Source organism: Vigna unguiculata, chromosome 8, assembly GCF_037176805.1.
Source record: "Vigna unguiculata cultivar grain cowpea cultivar isolate G323 ecotype 2 chromosome 8, ASM3717680v1, whole genome shotgun sequence".
NCBI classification, from domain to species: domain Eukaryota; kingdom Viridiplantae; phylum Streptophyta; class Magnoliopsida; order Fabales; family Fabaceae; genus Vigna; species Vigna unguiculata.
Window position 1 is genome coordinate 26,628,212 of NC_140799.1, and position 21,666 is coordinate 26,649,877.

A 21,666-nucleotide genomic window follows, 5' to 3' on the forward strand; every position below is an offset into this window, starting at 1 on the left:
ATTCAATCTAAATAGAACAGGTTAAACTGTACTGATTTGAATAATGCGCAGGTGTTTCCTGCTATTTTCTCCCTGCACACTTATAGGCATCATCTCCACATTGTTGTCCTTTCTCTTCCATAGGAGCAGCCGCACCCTATGCATCCCTCTGTTGGTTGTTTTTCAATGGAAGAGCAGAAATACATATCGAAATGTATTGAAAAAATTAACACATTTTGAATACTGTCTTGAAATAAATGTCTAGATTTAAAAATACATGTACAATTTGAAATGAATTTAAAAGTCACTTTACAGATTATGCATTTTGGAACGTCTTTTCAGATTTGGAAATATATTCTATATAATGTATTTTGGAAGATTTTTTATTACTTAATTTGGAAATAAACCTATAAAGTTAAAAACGAAAACTTTTTAAAATAATAAAAGCTAAAACCTCTCTAAGGAGAGCAATAGGAGGACAATTCAAGGTTTTACCAATAGCTAACTAGGTTTGTCAAAATCGGTTAGGTCCGCCGGGTTGATCTGCCAGCGCACTAAGAAAAAGGTGGGTTGGGTTGCAAATCTGAACCTGTCAACCCACTAAACTCATTTCGCTTGACTCACTAGCCTGTCGGGTCAGAAGGTGGGTCAATCCACCCTAACCTGTAACATCTTTTACTTAACCTAATCTAACTTTTCGCTTCAGAAACTTTATTCTTCGTTCATTTAGCAACTACAGTAAACATTCATTCTTCATCTTCATCCACGTAGAGATGAGAGGGTAATCCTACCACCATCACAACTCACTAGCCACCACCACACGAGACACCAAGTCATGAGATCGAGAAAGGGCGAGATCAGGAGAGGAGTCTCCACAACAATAACTCAGGGTGGCATCTAATTGAGATTTTTTATTACCCTCCTTTTTAGGGATTGGAATTTTTGGTTCCCTTGATTTTGATTTTTGCAGATTAGGAGTTTTGTAGATTTTGATTTCTGGTTACCTTAATTTTATAGATCTTATGCCTTTGTTTTTTTTTTTTTTGTGTATGGAGTTGGGAATATGATGGAGAAAGCAAAGGTTGAAGATCAACGGGGAGAAGAAAAGAAAATGGGTGAACTTGTGAACCTGTAAAGACATAAGGAAGAGGAAAAGAAAATAGGTGAACGTCGAGCAAGACGAAGAAACGAAGGGCCAGCCCACCAATCCATCCAGAAAAAGGACGGGTTCAATTTTCCAACCCGTTTTCTAATATTGGACTAACCAGGTCCGACCTGATTTTGACAGGTCAAATACAGGTCAGGCCTAAATGGGTTGGGTTGGCCCGTTTTGACACTCCTATAGCTAACCAAGGGTACAATTTTCACTCTTTGATTGAGAAACAACCAAAATAGATTGCAGAAGGTGCAGGGGGTGTAGGTGTTGCTATGAGAGGAAGGAAAATGCGACTATTGCTTTGGGAGAGGAAGGAGAAATGACTACTACTATGGAAGAGGAAGGAGAAAATGGCAAGGGAAAGAAGGGAAAGTAGGGTTTTGTTTATTTTTTCAACTAAGGGTAAAATTATCTTTTCACTTGGTCTATAGGGTGTAGAGAGAAAATATGAGGATACAGTAAGCACATGCCTAAATATTATTTTTGAACTGATCCAAGTGAAATTGCAAACCTTTACTAACTATATCAGATAACTTCCCAAATTAAGGATGGGCAAAAAGTCTAATTTTCTTGATCCAATCCACTTTTGCTCCGATTTAATCCATTTAAAATCTATTTTATTAAAAATCCAATCCATTTAAAATCTATTTTAAGGGATCTGGATTTCAATATAATCTACATTTCATATTTTTTATGGATTGGATATCCATTCTATAAATCAAGATTTTCAAATATGGATAATCCAAAATTTCAATTTAAGTTTTTAGTTGAGTTAGGCTAAAGTCTGAGATGGACTAAGCTAAATTCAAACTCGGATGGGCCTTGTTCGACGACTTGGACGGACCGAGCAGGCCCGACGACCCTGAAGGGTCAAGTGGGCCTGACAACCAGACCGGACTAGGCAGGCCTAAAGACATGAACGAGCAAGAAGGACCCAATAAACCGAATGAGTAGGTTGGGCCCAACAACCCGAAAAAGTCGAATGAGCCCGATGACCCGAATGGGCCAAAAGAGCCCAATGACTCGAACGGGCCAGGTGGGTCTGAAGACTCGAACGACCCAAACAAACCCGATGACTAAAATAGGCCAAGCAGGCCCGAAGACTCAAATGGGCTGGGATGGATTGGCCCAACGACTCGGACCGGTCGTGCTCGATGACTTATACGAACTAGGCAGGCTCGACGACCCTGATGGATCGAGCGGGCCTGACAACTTGATGGACCGAGCGGGCTCGATGACCTGGACAGGTTGAGTCGGTCCGACAACTCGGACAAACTATGCTAGACGACCTGTACAGACCGGGCAGGCTTGATGCCCGAACTGGCCAGCCGGTCCAAAGACCCGAATGGTTTTGGCCGGGTCGGTCCAACGATTCGGACGGGTCGTGCCCGACGACCTGTACAGACTGAGCAAGCCCGAGACCCTGATGGGCCGAGAGAGCTTGACGACCCGAAGAGGTTGAGTTGTGTTTGTCTTAAGGACACAAGTTTTAGAAAATTAAATTTAAATTTCTTCTATAAAAAATGGATTCTAGATTTTTAGTTTGATCCAAATATTTGGACTAGATTTAAATCTTGATCCAAATATTTTGATATGGATTTTAAAAAAATCCAAACTAGTTTTGCTGAAAAAATGGATTTGGGCCAAAAATCTAATCTAATTATTTGGATCTAAAATGGATATGGGTTGGATCATTAAAAATCCAATCCATGCCCACCCCTAGCCCAAATCAATTTCAATGGAAATGTGAAATTAGTTTATTACTTGTCATGGCTAACTACATAGAACATGTTACTCTTTTTAAAAAGTAAATAAATAAATAAACCTTCTTTTTATAAGATTAGAGAGAGAGGGAGATGTTAGATTATGAATAAGAAAGATTAATCATGAAAGAGCAATAAACCGTAAATTAATTGATTAGTTCCCAACACCCCACATAGCAAAACGTGGAAGTGTACCTAGTCATTGGAAACAATAGTTTAAACATTGCTACCTAATATTCCAACTGTACAACACTTGAAGGTTTCCTCTTGATTTTCTCTTCTGATAGGGATAAAGAGAGATGAACAGGAAAATAACATATCGTACCCACAAATGGAGACCACAACCTTTTATGTAACTTCTCTCAATTACTTCTTTAATTTCAATATTTCTAATTTGGCCCCTTCATCAAATTAGAATATTGTTGGTATCTACACATTTAATATATCATGACATATGCTTTAGCCATAGATTTAATTAATTAGATCACTTTAATACTCTGACTAATAATATAATGGTCCTAATACATTTAATTATATATAGACCTTCCACTAACCTAGCTGATGACTCTTTATCCTTAAGAGGTGCTTTTAAATTTGCAACTTCCTCTTTTGCCATCGAATAGGTGATCATCGCAAAAGAAATAGACAAACCACTCTAGAAGACACAAAGCACACAAAAAGGGTAAGTTGGTGTATAAAAAAAGTTATCCTACACAATTAAAGCATATTAAATATTACTAAGCATGGTTAACATACGAGAATACATATATGCACCCAAATAGTTGACACTAACTAAATTATTCAGATACATGCCTTCGATGTAAGGTACACTAGAGGTGTGCACCTGTAATGGTTCCTAAACTCTGCAGAGTCTAGCCTCAAGGGGTTATCACCCAACCACACACAAGGTTAATCTCCTTCATGCCTTGGGCCCAATACATCCCAAAAATAGGATCTCCAGCTACTCTCACCACACAACTCATTCTACTCTATCTGAGTGTAAATGATTATTAGAATTCAGGATACCTCCTTCCAGTCATTCTCCTATATCAAGGCATACACTAACAATACTACATAACCATCACCACTAGGAACTTCTCCTTGGAAATCCTTAAACATCATAACTTTACATGCTCACACAACCTTTCATACCAATTATCATTTTACATACTCACAACACCATTTTCACCTTAAATCATAATAATAAAAACCATAAAGCATGTTTAACATTAATCACAGAACATTCAAAATAGCCAAACAAGAAAAACAGGCAAAATAAGGCATTTGGTGCTCAACACCATGTGCCTCGCAAAAATGGACGCTCGGTGCTAGCATGCCACTACTCAAAGCCCTAGAGCTAAAATGCTCCCAGATTTACAGTGGTCACCAGCGTTCAATGCCAAACCATTCGCAAACTACGATGCTCAACAGTATAAACTGGCGCTTAGTGGCTTACAACTAAAATGCTCCCAAACCTGCACAAAGAAGATGGAGCTCAATGCTAATTTTCCACGAGTTAGCACTATATTAGATTACAGTAGAGGTACTTTGTTATTCTTAGGGAACTTAGAACTGTTGAATTGATCAAATTGGTACTCTTCCTTTAGTGCATTGGTTCAAAACAGTTTTAAAACATTTGAGTTGTACCAATTTGCTAAATTGCTCAAATTTTAAATTCTTCATGATCAATCACAAAAACCAACCCAAAATCACACAATCATGAAATCAATCTTTCAACTTAAATCAAACATATACACCAAACATATTCATATAGAAGATTAAACATATACATCAAATATATTCATTAAACATATACATCAAACATATACACCAAACAAATACTCATATAAAAGATTAAAACCTCGCATGCGGAAAAAATCTCACATACTATAGAAAACATAAGAAGACCAAGGAAAATGACTGAAACTTAATTTATGTGAACAAAGAAACTGATCGGTCCAAATTGAAGAACTAGCCACGAGAATCACTCCTACCGTCTCAGCTTTTCAATCAGGCGAACAGAGGAAAAAAAAATCCTTAGAGAAAAGTTAGAGAACTCTAGAAAAGTGGTTTCTAGAAAGATAATGTATTTTAAAATAATGAAACTCATTTATAACAATTTTATTTATACTAAAACATTTTAATATTAAAGTAATTAAGTCTCACTATTTTTAAACCATTATCACTTCTAAAACTTAACTTTCTAGGGCTTACAAAAACTTCTTATTTGTAAGTATTTTTAAAAAAAAAATAGTTTTTAAATTCTTTTTTCCTTTAACATGTTTAAAAATTGTCTTCTGACTAATTTTAAGTTTTCTTAGAGTTTGATTTGTGGTACAGAAACAATAGACTAGAAGAAGAAACAAGTTGATGCGAAGATAAAATTCATCATTCGTACTAAATCATTTTCAAAATTTAATTAGATTTTGAATGAGAAATGAATAATTGAGTACTGAGAAATTATTTTAAGAAGAAAATAGTTTTAATTTTTCAAACTTATTTTGAAATTAATTTACAATTATTTGATTTGTCTTCAAAAACCTCCATGCTTGTTATATTCTTCACCATTGCAACTGATGTGAAGGAGTCATGGAGATGAAGAAGCCTCATTAGAATCTGACTTCTACGTTTTATATCTCGATTAACATTAAACGAGTATCTATCTCTCTCATCACACTTAAACCATAATTATAGTTCTAATTAAGCTCTTTCCACCAGATTTCTGTCAATTTGACCAAGTAACCCTATAATGAAACCAACTAGATATTCTTAAAACTTGGATTTTGAATTCATTATGAAAATCCCAAGATTCAAGCATATCATCGCTTGAGCAAGAACATAAATAAAACTAAAAAACCATACACTTTGTGTGGTTTCATTATATGTCAGAATTCGGAAATAAATGCGTAATTCAACTTGCTCTAAATTAGTAGAGACACCAGTAAAACGTACGTCAGTTATATTCCCAGTTTGAATCATTTAGAAGCTATTCTGAACCTAAGTATTAATGTCATGGGCAAGTTAAATTTCTGCCAGTAACATTACCTAAATATTTAAATGTTAATTCTTGTAGAAAATGAGTAGTTGAATACTAATTTTCTTTTATTATACTAGTTAAATTACACGTTTAATCCTTATTTTCGTTTAGTTTTATTAATTTAGTTTTAATATTTTTTTTAATTAAGTCCTATTTTTTTTATTCAATTTGTTAACTCCGTTTAAATAATTAATGATAATCTGATAGTTACGTGTCACTTTGTTATTCTTTTAATTTTTTTTTAATTTTGTTACATATGTTAACATTTCATTTTAACATGATAATATATGTCAAAATCAATGTTTTATATTTAATTTTGTTCTTATATTCTTTTTTTGTGTTCAATTTAATCCCAATCTATTTTAAAATAGAACCATTTTGTCCCTCTCCAACTTAAGAACAAATTTTTATACGAATGTTATAATGATGTTTTTATTAAAATTAAAATTTTTTATTAAATAATTTTGGTTTAGAGTTACAATTAGTTTAAAATTTTAGATCAATAATATTAATGTTCATTCTTAACATTTTCGTTGTAATTTTAAACTAACTATAAGTCTAAACCAACCATATTTAATAAAAATGTGAATTTTAATAAAATATTATAATATTCATATAAAAATTAAATTTGATCTCCATTTAGAAAGGAACAAAATTACTCCATTAAAAAAACTGAGACTAAACTGAACAAAAATAACGAATACACGAATTAAATTGAATATAAAACATGAATTCTGACAAATGACATTCTATTAGGTTGACATGTGGACATCTTTTATAACAATTAAACAAAATTAAAAAAATTAAAAAATTGAAAAATTAAAATATATAAAAAAAACAAAATAAATTAAGAAGTGACATGTGACAATCACTAGTTCAAAAAAATATCAAATTATAGAATTGGATTGACTGAACCAAAATAGAGACCATATATGTAATTTAACCTATTATATTTGAGTTCCTAGCAACAAGCAAAAGTATGCAACCCATTTACTTCTCATAGTAATACTAACTAAATAGAAACTATTACATAACTCATTATTACGATGCATAACTTACAGTAAACTGAGATATTGACTGTGAGATTTGTTGCTTGGTATGAGTTTAGATATCAATAACTTGGCAGTTGATGAGTTCAGCCTGTCCAAAACTCTTATTGGCAACTTCTACCCAAACAACTGTATCTGTTTCTGCAGCCGAATCTATGAACAATTCATCATCCTCCATGAATTTGGGTGATGGAGGTGTTGAGGTTGAGGCTGATGCTGAATAATCCAAATTGCTGCATGGAACAGCCTGCAGAACAGCAATATCACGCTTGGAATCTTTTGCAATGAAATGAAGCTTTCCATGGAAACCTGCTAACAGATAAGAAGACTCTGAATTGGAAAAGTCATATACAGGGACTTTTCCAATAACAACTTTCCATGCATCCTCTCCTTCATCATACACCTTGATCCTTCCATTATCCACAGAATTTGAAGGATCAAAAGCATATAATTCATCATTCACCACAACACTCAGTTTTGTTCCTGCCTGCTTAATTGGCCATCCTTCACCCATTCCATTTGGCATTTCTATCCATGAATTTGTCTCTGGATCATATATTTCTCCCCCAACATCAACAAAAAAGGGCCATGAATACAAACTCTGAGGAACATATAACCTCCCTTTGTACGAGGTTAGCCCGGTGGCAATAGGCCTTAACATGTCAGCCAGAAAAACTGTAGGCAGCACTCCAGCTCTGGAAAATGGCATACTAGGTACATCAGACCATGTATCAGTAAAAGGGTCAAAAACCTCAGCAGACCGAAGAGGAATCAACCCTGCTTGACCTTGACTAACCCCTCCAACAACATAAAGCTTGTTGTTTAAGATTCCTGTCTTGCAATATGCTCTACCTGTAGACATAGAATCAATCTTCTTCCATACATTTTGTATTGGATCATATCGCCAAACAGATTTCATAGTTGAAGCTTTAGAGAATCCACCCAGAACATAGAGACATCCATCAACAGCTCCAAAGGAACAACCACAAAAAGGCATGTCATCCAGTGCATCCTTCCGTCCAAGAAGACCTCTGATAATCTCAGCAATTCTGATACCTTCAACCATGTTCCACATCCAAAACCTAGAAGAACCCTTCCGAGAATTTTCTACATCGACGACACTGGGCATCACCGGAAGTCTCTGCCATATTCCGGAACGCGGGTCTAGAGCATGCCATAAGAGTTTGTTTTCCATATCCCTAACCAGCAGATATAGCCACTCTTCGGTTGTTCCAATCTCTTTCCTTACTTTATACAATTCAGAACTCATGATAGTTGCTTTCCACTTCCTAGACACCAGCCTTATATTGTAGTAACAAACTCTAGGAAGTCTAGCAATAATCTGAATGGATAACTCATCAGGGAGATTAGGAATAAGCCTTGGACATTCTTCAGCTGTGGCTGCTGACATTCTTTGCCTCTTGCAGGTCTCATTACAAGAGATTTCCTTAGGCTCACTTTGATTGCTCTTGGTATTAGTCATGCTAAACAAAGAACCCATAAGCACAATATCTGCATCAAATAGCCAACATTCTACAAAACATGACTCAGGCCTAGCTTCTGTAAAACTAAAGCATCCAACATGTGTAGGAAAACAAATAAGCACAGAAAGAGAGAGAGAGAGCAAGCCAATGACTGCAGAAACAACTCAGAAAGGAAATAAAAAGCATCCATCTACCAAACATCTTTAACAGTGAGACAAAGCACGATAAGAACAAAATAGCCAGAAACGTCATACATACGAATTACTATGCAACAACACATAGCTTGATAACAACACTGCATGATTCTAAGTTGCAGTTTCGACCTTCCTGAGGCTAGGAAATTACATACAAGAAAACATAATTGAAGAACAGAACATAATCTTTCATGAAACAGAATAATAACATCTGCAATATGAGATTTTCTCACCTCAAAATGACATACATAAGTAACCAAAGTATAGGAGTGTAGATAGGGATATTCATTGCATAAAAGATGGACTAGTTTTTTTTGTTAAAATCTTATTTTGATCCTCTAATGAAAAATTCAATTAGACCCTCATTTTGATTTGATTCGATTTAGTCTCTAATTCTTTATTTGATGAAAAAAATCAAATTAAATCATTTTATAAAATTAGAAGATTAAATTGAACTAAATAATTAAAAATTTAATTGATTTTTTTATAAAATTAAAGGACTAAAAAAGTAATTTATTTATTTTTTTCGCAATAGACTCAAACTCCACCCAATTTAACTTAAACTCTCTTACAGATTAGTTCAAACGAGAAGACTCAATGCAAACCGAATATAATTATTATTCAATTTCATCTTTTTGTATTTGTAAAATACTAATTACTTCACTTTTAAATATTAATAATATAATCTATTTATTTTAAAAAGAATATTGAGTTGGGTAATGGTTTATCCACTCACTACTCATCCGTGAACCCTGTCTACACAACCCCTTTTTCACAAGAACCACATTTTTCGCTTGGTTTCACGAGTGTTCATTTCCTTCTATTTAAGATTATTAATTCAAATCTAAAATAATAGGTATGTATTAAAGCAGTTACTAGGGAGTTTCACCAACCAAATTAATAATACAAAAAAACGTGATACATTCGCAAAACAAAAACTGTTCAGATCGTAGAGAACCCAGATGTGAATTGTAATGAACAAATAAACAAAAATCACAAATTTTGAAACTACCTCGATATTTTTTTTCCCCATCCCCACAATTCACCCTTTTCTTTCTCTCGTCTATTTGGAGAATTAACTTAAGAAAATGACAAAAATAAACCCAACCAAAACAGTGAAGGAACATGCTTGAAGAAAAATTCCAATCCACCGAAGAAAAAAAACAAAAGCTTGAAAGGGTGCACATCACAAATTCCAGAACCTACAAACTTTTTTTTTTCAATCGCACCATAAAATCGAAGAGCAGAACACAATTATAAATTTTGGAGACCAACCAAGCATAAAATAAAATGAAATCAATAATACTAAGGAAAAATAGAGGGTTAAAACTGAGAGAGAGGTGTATAACTGATTAATATTAAAAAAGAAGAAAGACGAAAGAAGAAGAAAGAGGATTTACAGATTGGAAGGAACTGGCAGTTGCTTCTTTCCTCGGTCTGGCAAGTGTGGTGTTAGAGTCAGTGTGACTAAGAAATCATTATCTATTTAAATAATTAAAAGTAAAGTAAAATACATTTTATATTTCAAGTAGATGTCACTGTTGTACAGAAGCTTTTATCATACACCTTGATTTCAATTTTGTCTTTTTGCTATGCTTTCTGATATTTTATTCAAAATCATTTCATGTTTTCTTCAACTACATCTCGTAAGATAGAAGATTGAGGCACATGCTCGCACAAGGACACGCACACACATGCATATACACACATACACACGTATACACATGCAAATATACAGACATATCACATGTATACAAATGCAGATACACATAAACATACACTTACATACATATTCACACTTGTACAGCCTCACTGACGCATCAAGATAAAAAATTTAAAAAAATTAAAATAATATACTCAAATTTTATATATTTAATTATTATCATTAATATAACAAAAAGTATATTAGTAATGATAAATTAATTTTTTTAATTACATCTATTTTATATTTTGTGTTTGATATAAAACTCATTTTAAATTAGTTTTTTTAATTTTATCTATTTCTCTGTATATTTTATATTTGAGTATGTTTTCTTATAATAAATTTCAAAGAATTAATATGAAACATTTTGTCTATAATTCAAAAGAATTAATATGAAACTTTTCACTTATAAGACTTTGAATTTTAAGAAATGGTTCTCTAATTCAACAATTGAATTTCTAGTATCATGCTTGAAAAAAGGTAAAAAACTAAATTTGTATTATTTTTGTTTTCAAAGGTATTTTCCCTTTTATCACTCTACAAAAAACTGAATCTATTATTTTATTTTACATCAATATGCCTATTTAAACGAAAGTTAAGACTAAAAAATAATTTATCAAAATCTAATAAAAATTTTAGAGACGTGTGTAACACCCCATTTAAATAATAACCTTAATTAAATGAAATAATATAAGAAGTAAAGTCATGGAGTATAATGTCACTCCTTACAGATATTCAAATGACATAGGATGAAATACTTAGGCATACCACGATGCCAATACAAAACAGGATATAAATTTGGCAGTATTCAACATAAAGGCTCAAAAAGCAATGTAGTACATGGGCCACAGCCCCTAAAAGAAACTCGAAGAAGCGGAATCCAACTCAAGATGAACTAAGCAGCGGAATTTCCATTATCATGTTGGCCACGAGAAGTTCTCGCATCTGCTCACATCAATAAATTTATGATCATCGCAAAAAGAGAAAATCACACATAGAACATACACACAAGCAGAAAGGGTAAGCTAGAGTAGAAAAATGTTTTCTATACAATTTCATACAATCTCACAGTTAAAGATACATACATCAACCGATCATGTGATGACTCACAAACAATACACTAAGACTCAAGACACGACTTATTCGGATACATGTAATTAGTCAAATTCACCGGATGCTTGCACTTGTGGTGGCCTCTACTGCTCTGCAGAGCCAATTGCCAATGGGTTTCACCCTACCACTCATAAGGTTAGCCTTCAAAGATCTAAGGCCTCCTGCTACTCTCACCACTTGAGTCAGTACGCTCTACGTGAGACTAACTGACTCTTTAGAGTGTCAGGATGCAATCCTTACCTTGAATCCTTACTAAATTATATAATGAGACACCACCACGAACTTCGTGGAATTACGTCCTAAGTATGAGGCACCACCATGACCTTCCACTAATAGGAGTCATGGAATTACGTTCTGACCATGAGGCACCACCACGCAACCATCGTGGAATTACGTCCTGACCAATGAGGCACCACCATGAGATCTCACCTAGAGATTCAAGGAATTACGTCCTGACCATTGAGGCACCACTACGAAACTATCATGAAATTACGTCCTGACCACACCAACATCATGTTCCATCAACCAATATAAAACCATTGTTCATGCTAATCCCATGTCACTTTCATAACCAACTATCCCATACATGTCACATGCCAAAATCATGTCAAACTTATCAATTATAACCCATAAACCATTTCACTCATACATATCCACCCAATTCATGTTTTAACAGAGTAATATAATCAAAACAAGTGGCAAACACCCAAGAACAGAGAATAAAACAAGTCCTCGCACATTCTTGCTCAAACCTCGCTTAGGATGAAAGGTCTCGCTCAGGTGATAGGGTTCTCTCGCTCAGGCGAGCTCCTTTCGCATAGGCGAGGGCTCGAAAAGGGAAACAGTGGCGCTATCGCGTTCTCTCGCTGAGGCGAGACCTCCTTGCCTGAGCGAGATGGCTTCTCGCTCAAGATTGGAGCTCGTCGCCTGAATGACAACTCGTGCAACACCTAGGAGGGGTTTCTAATACTCTCGCCTAGGCGAGACCCACTCGCTTGGGCGAGAATATCATATCTCCTCCATTGTTCACGCAACCAACACAAAAATATTCACAACTAAAGGAAGGGTTTTGCATTTCTCAAGCAAGCATAACATCAGACGAGACACAATATCTTGAAACAAGACTATAGCAACCATAAAATCGAAGAATAACCAAAACCCTAGCTTCCCTTACTTGGAAAGAGCTAGTACAAGGCTTCGACACCTAAGCCCACGGATACAACAACTCCAAGAGCAGATTTAAGAGTTGCGAATAGTGACACAAAATGAAAACGAGGTTACTATTGTGAACCTCTAATAGGAACTACGAAAATCCAGCTGAAGGAGAAAAAGTATGGACTAAAGAACAACTTACGTGGAGTAGAGCAGGGTTGAGCTAACTTGACAGAGGACTAGAGACCAAACCCTAGAAAAGCACTATTTTAGGGAAAATAGAGAGGAGTAAGGCACTGATTTTTGCAAGTGAGTGCAAAATGGGAGTGTTAGGCTACTTTAAGGGCCTTGGCACCCTATGAACCAACCTTTAGGCCCATCTGATTAGAATAGGCCCTTAAAAATTAGGGCAGGAACATAAGTGAGCCTTACAACGTAACTACTAAAAAATATGATAATCAAGTCACATGTAAGAAATGGTTATGAAAAAGTATATAGGGCATAACTTTTCTTTTTATATTCATAAAAAAATGAATATACAAAAACTCATAAGATGAAAAAAAAAACTAAATATCAAACTTATATAGTCCTATCAAAAGAAGGGTGAGAGTTACCTTTTTTTTATCTTAAAAGAGAACAGATGAGAACTAAGAACATGAGAATGAATTTATATCTAACTTTCTATTTCTTTTTAAAAAACAAAAAACAAAAAAAGAGTTAATATTAAATATTCCAATAAATTTTATTATTTTTTATTATGTTTAATTTTTATTTTATTATTCATTAATATTAAATACTATATTTTATAAAAAAAAAGGAAAATCAATTTAAAAAATTAAAAAGTAATATTTAAAAAAAAATTAAAAAATCTTGGGGAGCCATGGTCCCTTCAGACCTTCTAATACACTCACACGTATATACACATATACATACACAAATATTGAAATTCAGACTTGAACAAAAACACACACATATATATATATATATATATATATATATATATATATATATATAAATATATATAATTAAATTATAAAAATATAAGACACAAACACAATAGTGTATATATATATATATATATATATATATATATATATATATATATATATATATATATATATATATCAATTATATTTCGTATTCTAACAAATAAAAATAAATATTTAAATAAAAATCATTCCACTGATTGTACTTCATAATCTTAACAAATCAAGATAAACATTTATAAAAAAATCTAACAAATTTTTTTTATATAAATCACAATTTAAATTTTAAATTTAAATTAAAAATAAATCTAATGCAAATAAATTAAAAAAAGATAAACTTAAATAAATATTTATAAACAAACATTTATTTTCGACAAACTAGAACTTTTAATCAAGCAATTTAAATTAAACTAAAATTAAGAAAGTTAAACTTTTCCAATCCAATTTAATAGTATAATATATAAACTTTATGTTTTGGGAGTAAAATTTTTAAAAACCCTTTTTGATTAGTTCACAAAAGAGAAAATGATAGTTTAGCAAAAAATTTAACAATTTTGACAAACCATCAATGTAAAAAAGTATTATTTTATTACTTTATTTTGGTTAAAAAAATAAAAAAGTAATCTTTTTTAATTTCATTTATATAAATTTTATAAACTTTGTCGAAACGTAATTTTCCGTCACAATAAGGTGTGTCGGCCCACTCACAACTTTTGTTTTTTTTTTCTCCAATTTTACATACTTTCGTTCTTCTTCCTCCAAATTCCAAATTCACATACTATCCATCTTCTTCTCAAATTCACACCGTGACTCGTTCATCTTTCCCTTGTTCGTTTTTTTTTCCTCAAATTTTCCAAATTTACATAATGACTTTCGTTTTCCTTCTCCAAATTCACACAGTGCCTTCATTCTCCTTCCCCCAAATTGTAATATTTCCTTTACCCAGTCTTGCTCGAGGGGCGTCGATCGAAAAGTGTATCACATGCATTACTATTATGCCTAGGCCTCTAATAGTTTCTTTCGTGCTAAACCTATTTATGATTTTGATGCTTGAGGGCATTTTGGTGTGATTCTTCAGTGACACAAGTGTCCAAGGAATGGACCGTGTCATGTTGACATGTAAAGCCAAGGTGGTGTGTCTCGTGAAGATTTGATGAAGCTTTTTGAAGTACTTAGAAGTCATTACCATTGGAATCAAGCTTACATTGATGAAGATAAGGAGATTTGATGGGATTCATGTTGATCATGTCTTGAACGCGCACCATTCACATGGATTAATCATTAGGAGAGAATACTTGATGTTTGTAATTCACATTGTAGACATTGTAGCCTTTTTTAGCGCGAAACTTTTCGGAAACTTGGGATATCTTTCTCTTTCGTGATCATTCAGACTACAGCTGTTGAAGATTGATCTTGGATCAATTCTTAGAGCTTTTAGCTTGTGTATGAAGCTTGGAGAAGGTGGTTTGTGGTAGACAAGGTTGTGGTACCACTAAGGTTTGATCTTTCTCAAGCTTTGTGTGTGTGCCTAGTGGTTTTCCAGGTCTACAAGAGGGTTTTTGCTGTAATGGTGTGATTCTTGTGTGATTCAAGAGTCTTGTGTGTGGTTTTGGCTTATTTTGAAAGTGTAAGGGTGGAAACTTTGTAAATCTTTTGAAATAGTACAAAGTTAGGCTCAGGTTGCCTTGACAAACTAGATGTAGCTCAGATATGAGTGAACCAGTATAAAAATCTTGTGATCCAATCTTTTCTCTATCCCTTCTCTCTTGCAGAATCCTTTAAAGTTTAAAGAACTTGAGTTTAAATAATCTTTTTCATATTCTTGCGTGTTTTGGTGATATATGCAGCATTGAGCATGTTTGCATAATCAATTAGAACATGTCTTGATCATTCTTGTGCATTGTTCTTGGTTCAAATCTCGAATCTGCATTTCTGCATTTTTTCCACTATTTCAGTCGATTGTTTTTCTGTTTCAATCGGTTGATTATACCAGTACAAAACCTGTTTAGTAAAATCAATCGATTAACTCTATTTTTGATCGACTGAAAGTATATTGTTCAGTAGTTTTTGCATCCTAACTTGGTGATCCAATTGATTCAATAAAAGAGGGTTTTTAGCTTTTAAAGATAACCTGATTTTTTAACTAGCGAATTCAACCCCCCTTCTTGGCATTTTAACCATTTTAAAACTAACATGTCACCATTACCGTATCCAACTCAACAAACTATGCCAGACATTGTGTTGTGCATGTGTCGTCAACAAGACGCTTTAGAAGTGGGACGCGTGGAAAAATTGCCATGTTTGTACTTTGTAGCATACACCCCCACACACACATGCACGCAAACACACACATGCACGCAAACACACACAAACATATGCACATGGAAACATACTATCGTAACTGAAATCAAGGCGGGACGATGAAAATAATTTAAAAGATACAAAGTAGTTGCCACCATAATTTATGATGGGCAACTATAGAAAACCCTTAAAAAAATTAATACTCTTCGAAGCCAAATTTGGGTTCGGGAATCAGTTAAGTGTGGGAAAGGTATTAGCACCATACAATGTCTGTCCTAAGACGGTTCTCTTTAATCAAGTATGCAAGATAAAAGTAGATTTTTCAAATATTTGTTGTTCCCCAAAAATTAAACAAAATAAAGGCATATACAAAATAATAAAGATGAAAAACAAAATTATTTTTTATTATTTTGGCCTGACAAAGATTGTACCTTGCTCCTCTCTATTTTCATTTGAAAAATCAAGGATAATGTAGTTCTTTCTAATAGACTATTTGAGATGATTAGTTAAAATTTGAAATTTTAATATTTTTAATTATGAAGGGAATCCGAGATTCAACTTGATAAAAATCTTAGTTATCAAGCAAATTTGAGACTTGATATAAAAAGAAATATAATTTATAATTTATAATTTATAATTTATAATTTATAATTTATAATTTATAATTTATAATTTATAATTTATAATTTATAATTTATAATTTATAATTTATAATTTATAATTTATAATTTATAATTTATAATTTATAATTTATAATTTATAATTTATAATTTATAATTTATAATTTATAATTTATAATTTATAATTTATAATTTATAATTTATAATTTATAATTTATAATTTATAATTTATAATTTATAATTTATAATTTATAATTTATAATTTATAATTTATAATTTATAATTTATAATTTATAATTTATAATTTATAATTTATATTTCAATTATAACTTTGATATTATAACAGAGTAATGGAGTCAAGATTCATAACCTATTAATTTTATTATGCTCACCAATACATGAATAACATTAGGAGTAAAAAAAGAACTTACTTTGCAAGACCACGAATAGAGAAAATCTGACTAAGAGGATAAATAATATATTAATTAATATTTAAATAATTATATTTACATAATATATGAATATAAATAGTATATTAGTTAATATTTAAAAAACTATATTAATTATAAATTTTAAATAACTGCATTTAAATAATATATAAATATCAATTATATATAAACTGATATATAATTAACTATATTGAAAAAAAAATGAATTGTTTTTAAGTTGAATAGAATGTGTTGTAATGAATGAAGAAACATGGAACTTTAAGTGTAAAATTCTGATTGGTAAAAAGCATTTTCCGTGAAATCTGAACATATTAAATAATATAACTAAATTATTAATATCTTTATAAAAACTTTATAAAAATAATATTAGTTTGTGCTAACAAAATTTGTTATCATCATTTATAGGGATGACAAATAAACTTGTACATGTGGTTATTGTCTGAACCAGTTTCCGTTTTGACAGAGAATTTCCGCATTGACTGTGTATGAGTATAGGTATGAGAAATCCCCGACTTCTTCAATTGGGTTTGAGAATGATTATGAGGATGTACATATCCGTCCCGTCTAAGTCTCTGTACCCGCCATAATACTCGTCCTCATCTTACCTCGTCCCCGTCCCCATTTAAATTATATATATATATATATATATATATATATATATATATATATATATATATATATATATATATATATATATATTACTACATACTTTCTATTTTTTATTTCTTCTAATTATTTGATTTTTCATAAAATTCATTTGCATCTCCCATATATTTCTCATCTTATCATAACATTTATGTAATTATGTTTAATTGATATATGTCAATTAAATATTTTTTATGCATTACATTTGAATGTTTCTACTATTTTTTAATATTTTCTTTATTGTATATTTTTATTTCACATGAGAATGTTTAACGTTCTCAATTTAACTGTTCAATAGCATATACCTTCATTTACTAGGTAATATAAATATTTTATCTTCTTTACTCTATTATTATTAATTTGTATTTCATTTGAAAAACTCTTTTATTTTGCTAAAACAATTTTCATACCTTTGATTGTATATTTGGTTTCCTTTGTGCGATTTTATTCAATAGTCTCTCAAATTGTTTCTAAGACACCCATTTGACAATATTTTAATATTTTTATTTGTTGCTTATTTTTTCATGTAGAATAATATTTTGATATATTTTATATAATTATTTTTTATTTTCTAACTCATTATCATACTGTAATTTTGTCATTATAATTGTATAAATAAATTTTATTTACTATAATATAAAAATTTAATATAATTGCCATGATTTTTTTATCACCATCCAACATATATTGAAGTTCAAAAGATACAAGATCTATGCGAAATTTTTTTTATTATTAGTTTAATCTTTTATTTTTTTGCTCTATTTTGATCAAGTGATGTATTATAGCTTTTATTAGTTATATAAAAAGATTCATTATAATTTAAAAAATTGAAGTAAACATACATTTGACATATATTTTAATTTGAATATTTATTTTTATTTTATATTTATTTTTAAATATTTTTAATAATTTTATCAACTAGGTTTCATCAATGTTTGCAAATTTAGTAATTGTTTTAGTTCTCATGAAATTTTATTTGTTATTCTAATTTGGAATGTATATAATTATAATTTCTTTCAAAATATTTAATATCGAAGAAACAACCTCCACTTAATATTGAATATTTGATAATATTATGTTTCATTTACTGTTTTTTTATAAAAAATAATTAATTAACATTGAAATAAGAAGAAAACTGGTACGGGTATGGATACACGTATATACCCGTCATCGGGTGGGGATGGGGATGACATAAAAGTTTGATACCCATTGAGTTTGGGTATAGGGATGATGATGAATTTTTTCTATGAGGATGAGTATGGGATAGCGAAATTCGTCCTCGCTCCGCCCTGTTGCCATCACTAATCATCTATCTATATATGCTTTACTTTTTGTGTTTTGAAGATGTGATCAAAGTTTTTTTATGTGATAAGAAGATTAAAGTAAATGTATCTAGACATTTTTTGGGGATTTATGTGATAAGATGGAAGCAAATGTAACTAGACATCTTTGGAGGAAAACGTATAAGACAAGCTTATAAGAATGTGTTGGTTTTATTTTACATGTTTTCTTAAAACATGTTTGTCTATCTACACATAAAGATATATTATAATATATAAATACAAGAGTGTAAACATGAAAGCTCCTTTGGAGTCTTATGCATAAAAAATAAATAAAGTGTGTGTGTAAGTCTAAAAGAAAAAAAGCTAAAGAAAAACTAATGTATATACAAATTTTCTCCTTTTGTCATTACAAAAGAGTAATAAAATGACAAACATGGTAGAAACATTGGGTGGGTTGGTTTGGGTGTGTTTTTTTTAGGAGGGTCTAGTTGAGATTTTGGTAAAGGTTTTTATTTTTGGTGAATGTTCTATTTGATGGGTGGTTATGGTTTAGTTGGATGTTGAGTTGAACTCTGACATTCAAGTTTAAGAATATTTCTTAATCAATTGGTTGAATTTTACTCAACGGACTAATTATGTGAAAGCGAGTATTATTTAGGTTTGTAGTCGCTCTTGCCTAACTCCTTCAATATTGTTTTGGCTTCTGGTCATTCTTAACCAATCCCTCAAGTATTGTTTTGGCTAGTAGTTACTCCTAACTAACTCCTTTAGTACTCTTTTACCAAGTTACTCCTGACACATTCTTAACTATTCTTTTTTTGAGTCACCCATGACTCAAACAAATATTCTTTCCTAAGTCACTTGTGGTTTAGTATGAGTACTTTTGGCTCCCAACCACTCCTAGCTAACTCTGTTCAAGTATTTCTTCCACAAGTAACTTATGACTAAACTAATTATTCTTTCACAAGCCATTTATGGCCTAATCAAGTATTCTTTAAACATCAACCACTCTTGACTAATAACTGAGTATTCTTTCCTAAATAGTCACTTCTAGGTAAGATAAAAAGATACTATGATTTGTGATGAATGATCACATTTTGCTTGCTAGAGAACATCATCATTTGTTGAGGTATATAAGGTTGAAACTCACTTTATTCTAGCTTGTTAAATTGAACACTAATAATGTTCTTAAAACTTTTTGTTGACCTAGAAAATTTGTAGCATTGTAGCAATATATAATATGATCTCTCTCTTTCTACTTCGTGTTGAATGACTTCATATAGACTCTTAAAGAAAGCTGTTTTCTTTGAAATCATTTATGATTGATAAGCAACTTCAACTCTTCTCATTGTCTTTTCCTTTATCTGAAGAAATTGATAGTCATGACACTAGTGCAAATTATTGTTTTTAACTCGCCTTATATGCCTCGGTTATCAAAAAACTGAAGCATATAATGGCGCGGTGGCATTTTTGCAATTCCACCCAACTTTTATGCCTCGGTTCACAGAACACCCGAAGCCAAAAACGGTGTTATGCTTCGGTTGATAAAAAATTGGTGCCAAAAGCTAGCATATGCCTCGGTTGCGGAGAATCGAAGCCAAAAACTCACATATTTGGCCTCAGGTGATTGACAACCGGTGCCAAAATGCATGTCCTTTTTTCTTTTTCTTCTTCCCCGCCGCAGTCTCCATTTCTCTAAACAACTCCATTTCTCTCTTCTTTCTCCCTGCAACCTAGCCAAAATGCTTGCCTTTTTTTCTTTTTCTTCTTCCCCGTCGGACAATATTCCGCTAGTTCGCTGTCACTGCTGGTTCACTACCGCCGCTAGTTTGCTGCACCTCCATTTTAGGGTTTGTTGAAAAGGGTGGCTGAAATGCAAAGTGAAAGAGGGGCTAAAACCATGGGCTCATGAATAAATTTAGGTTAAATTATCCTTTTGGTCCCTCTATTTGTCATGAAATTTCATTTTGGTCCTCACATTTTTTGTTGTCTCAATTTGGTCCTCATTTTCTTAAAAATGACTCAATTTGGTCCTCACCGTTAACATTGACCAGACGGTGTTAAAGTCAATGTCACGTGTTAATTTCTGGTTTTTTTGAATTTTTTGAATTTTTTTTTGAATTTTTTTTTATTTTTGACACATGTCATCTCACCGTTGTACCACGTGTCAAAGTGACTCAATTTGGTCCCTATATTTGTTTTTAGTTTCAATTTAGTCTCAATTTTTGTAAAAATGAAGCAATATTGTCCCTCCTTAGATTGAGACTCAATTTAATCTTTGTATACAACTTATGATGATATTCTTAATAAAATTGACATTTTTATTAAATATTTATAGAAATATTTTTAAATATTTTTTTTAGTTTTATTATTAAACAAAGTTAAACCCCAAACTTAATTTCAAAAATTAACAATTTTGTCATCATATATAAAGGCATCAAATGTATCATATTATACAAACTTGGTAAAGATTAAAAATCAAATAACTTGTCACACATAAATTTAGGAACTAAATTTCAAGTTCAAAACAAAATTAAAGTCTAATGTTTTGTGTAGAATTTAAAGTTAATTTAAAATATTTATAGAAATATTTAATAAAAACGTTAATTTTAGTAAGAATATCACTATAAAATTTATAAAAAAGTAAATTTAGTGTCAATTTGAGCAAGGACAATATTGCTTCATTTTTACAAAAATTGGGACTAAATTGATACTAAAAACAAATATAGGGACCAAATTGAGTCACTTTGACA

The 21,666-nt window shown here is 31.6% G+C and overlaps 1 pseudogene across 3 annotated transcripts; it reads right to left on the bottom strand.

Moving 5' to 3' along the window:
• Positions 1-6,762: 6,762 nt before the first annotated feature.
• Positions 6,763-10,208, bottom strand: LOC114194179 (F-box/kelch-repeat protein At1g22040 pseudogene; annotated as a pseudogene). 3 transcript variants are annotated; one of them, XR_014984223.1, is made up of 2 exons: positions 10,063-10,208; positions 6,763-8,496 (listed from the first exon to the last, which is right to left on the bottom strand). The product of XR_014984223.1 is annotated as an F-box/kelch-repeat protein At1g22040 pseudogene, transcript variant X1 (transcript). The 3 variants fall into 3 exon arrangements; XR_014984224.1 differs by having other exon boundaries at positions 6,763-8,517; positions 10,063-10,178; XR_014984225.1 differs by having other exon boundaries at positions 6,763-8,468; positions 10,063-10,165.
• Between the last annotated feature and the right edge of the window lie 11,458 nt (positions 10,209-21,666).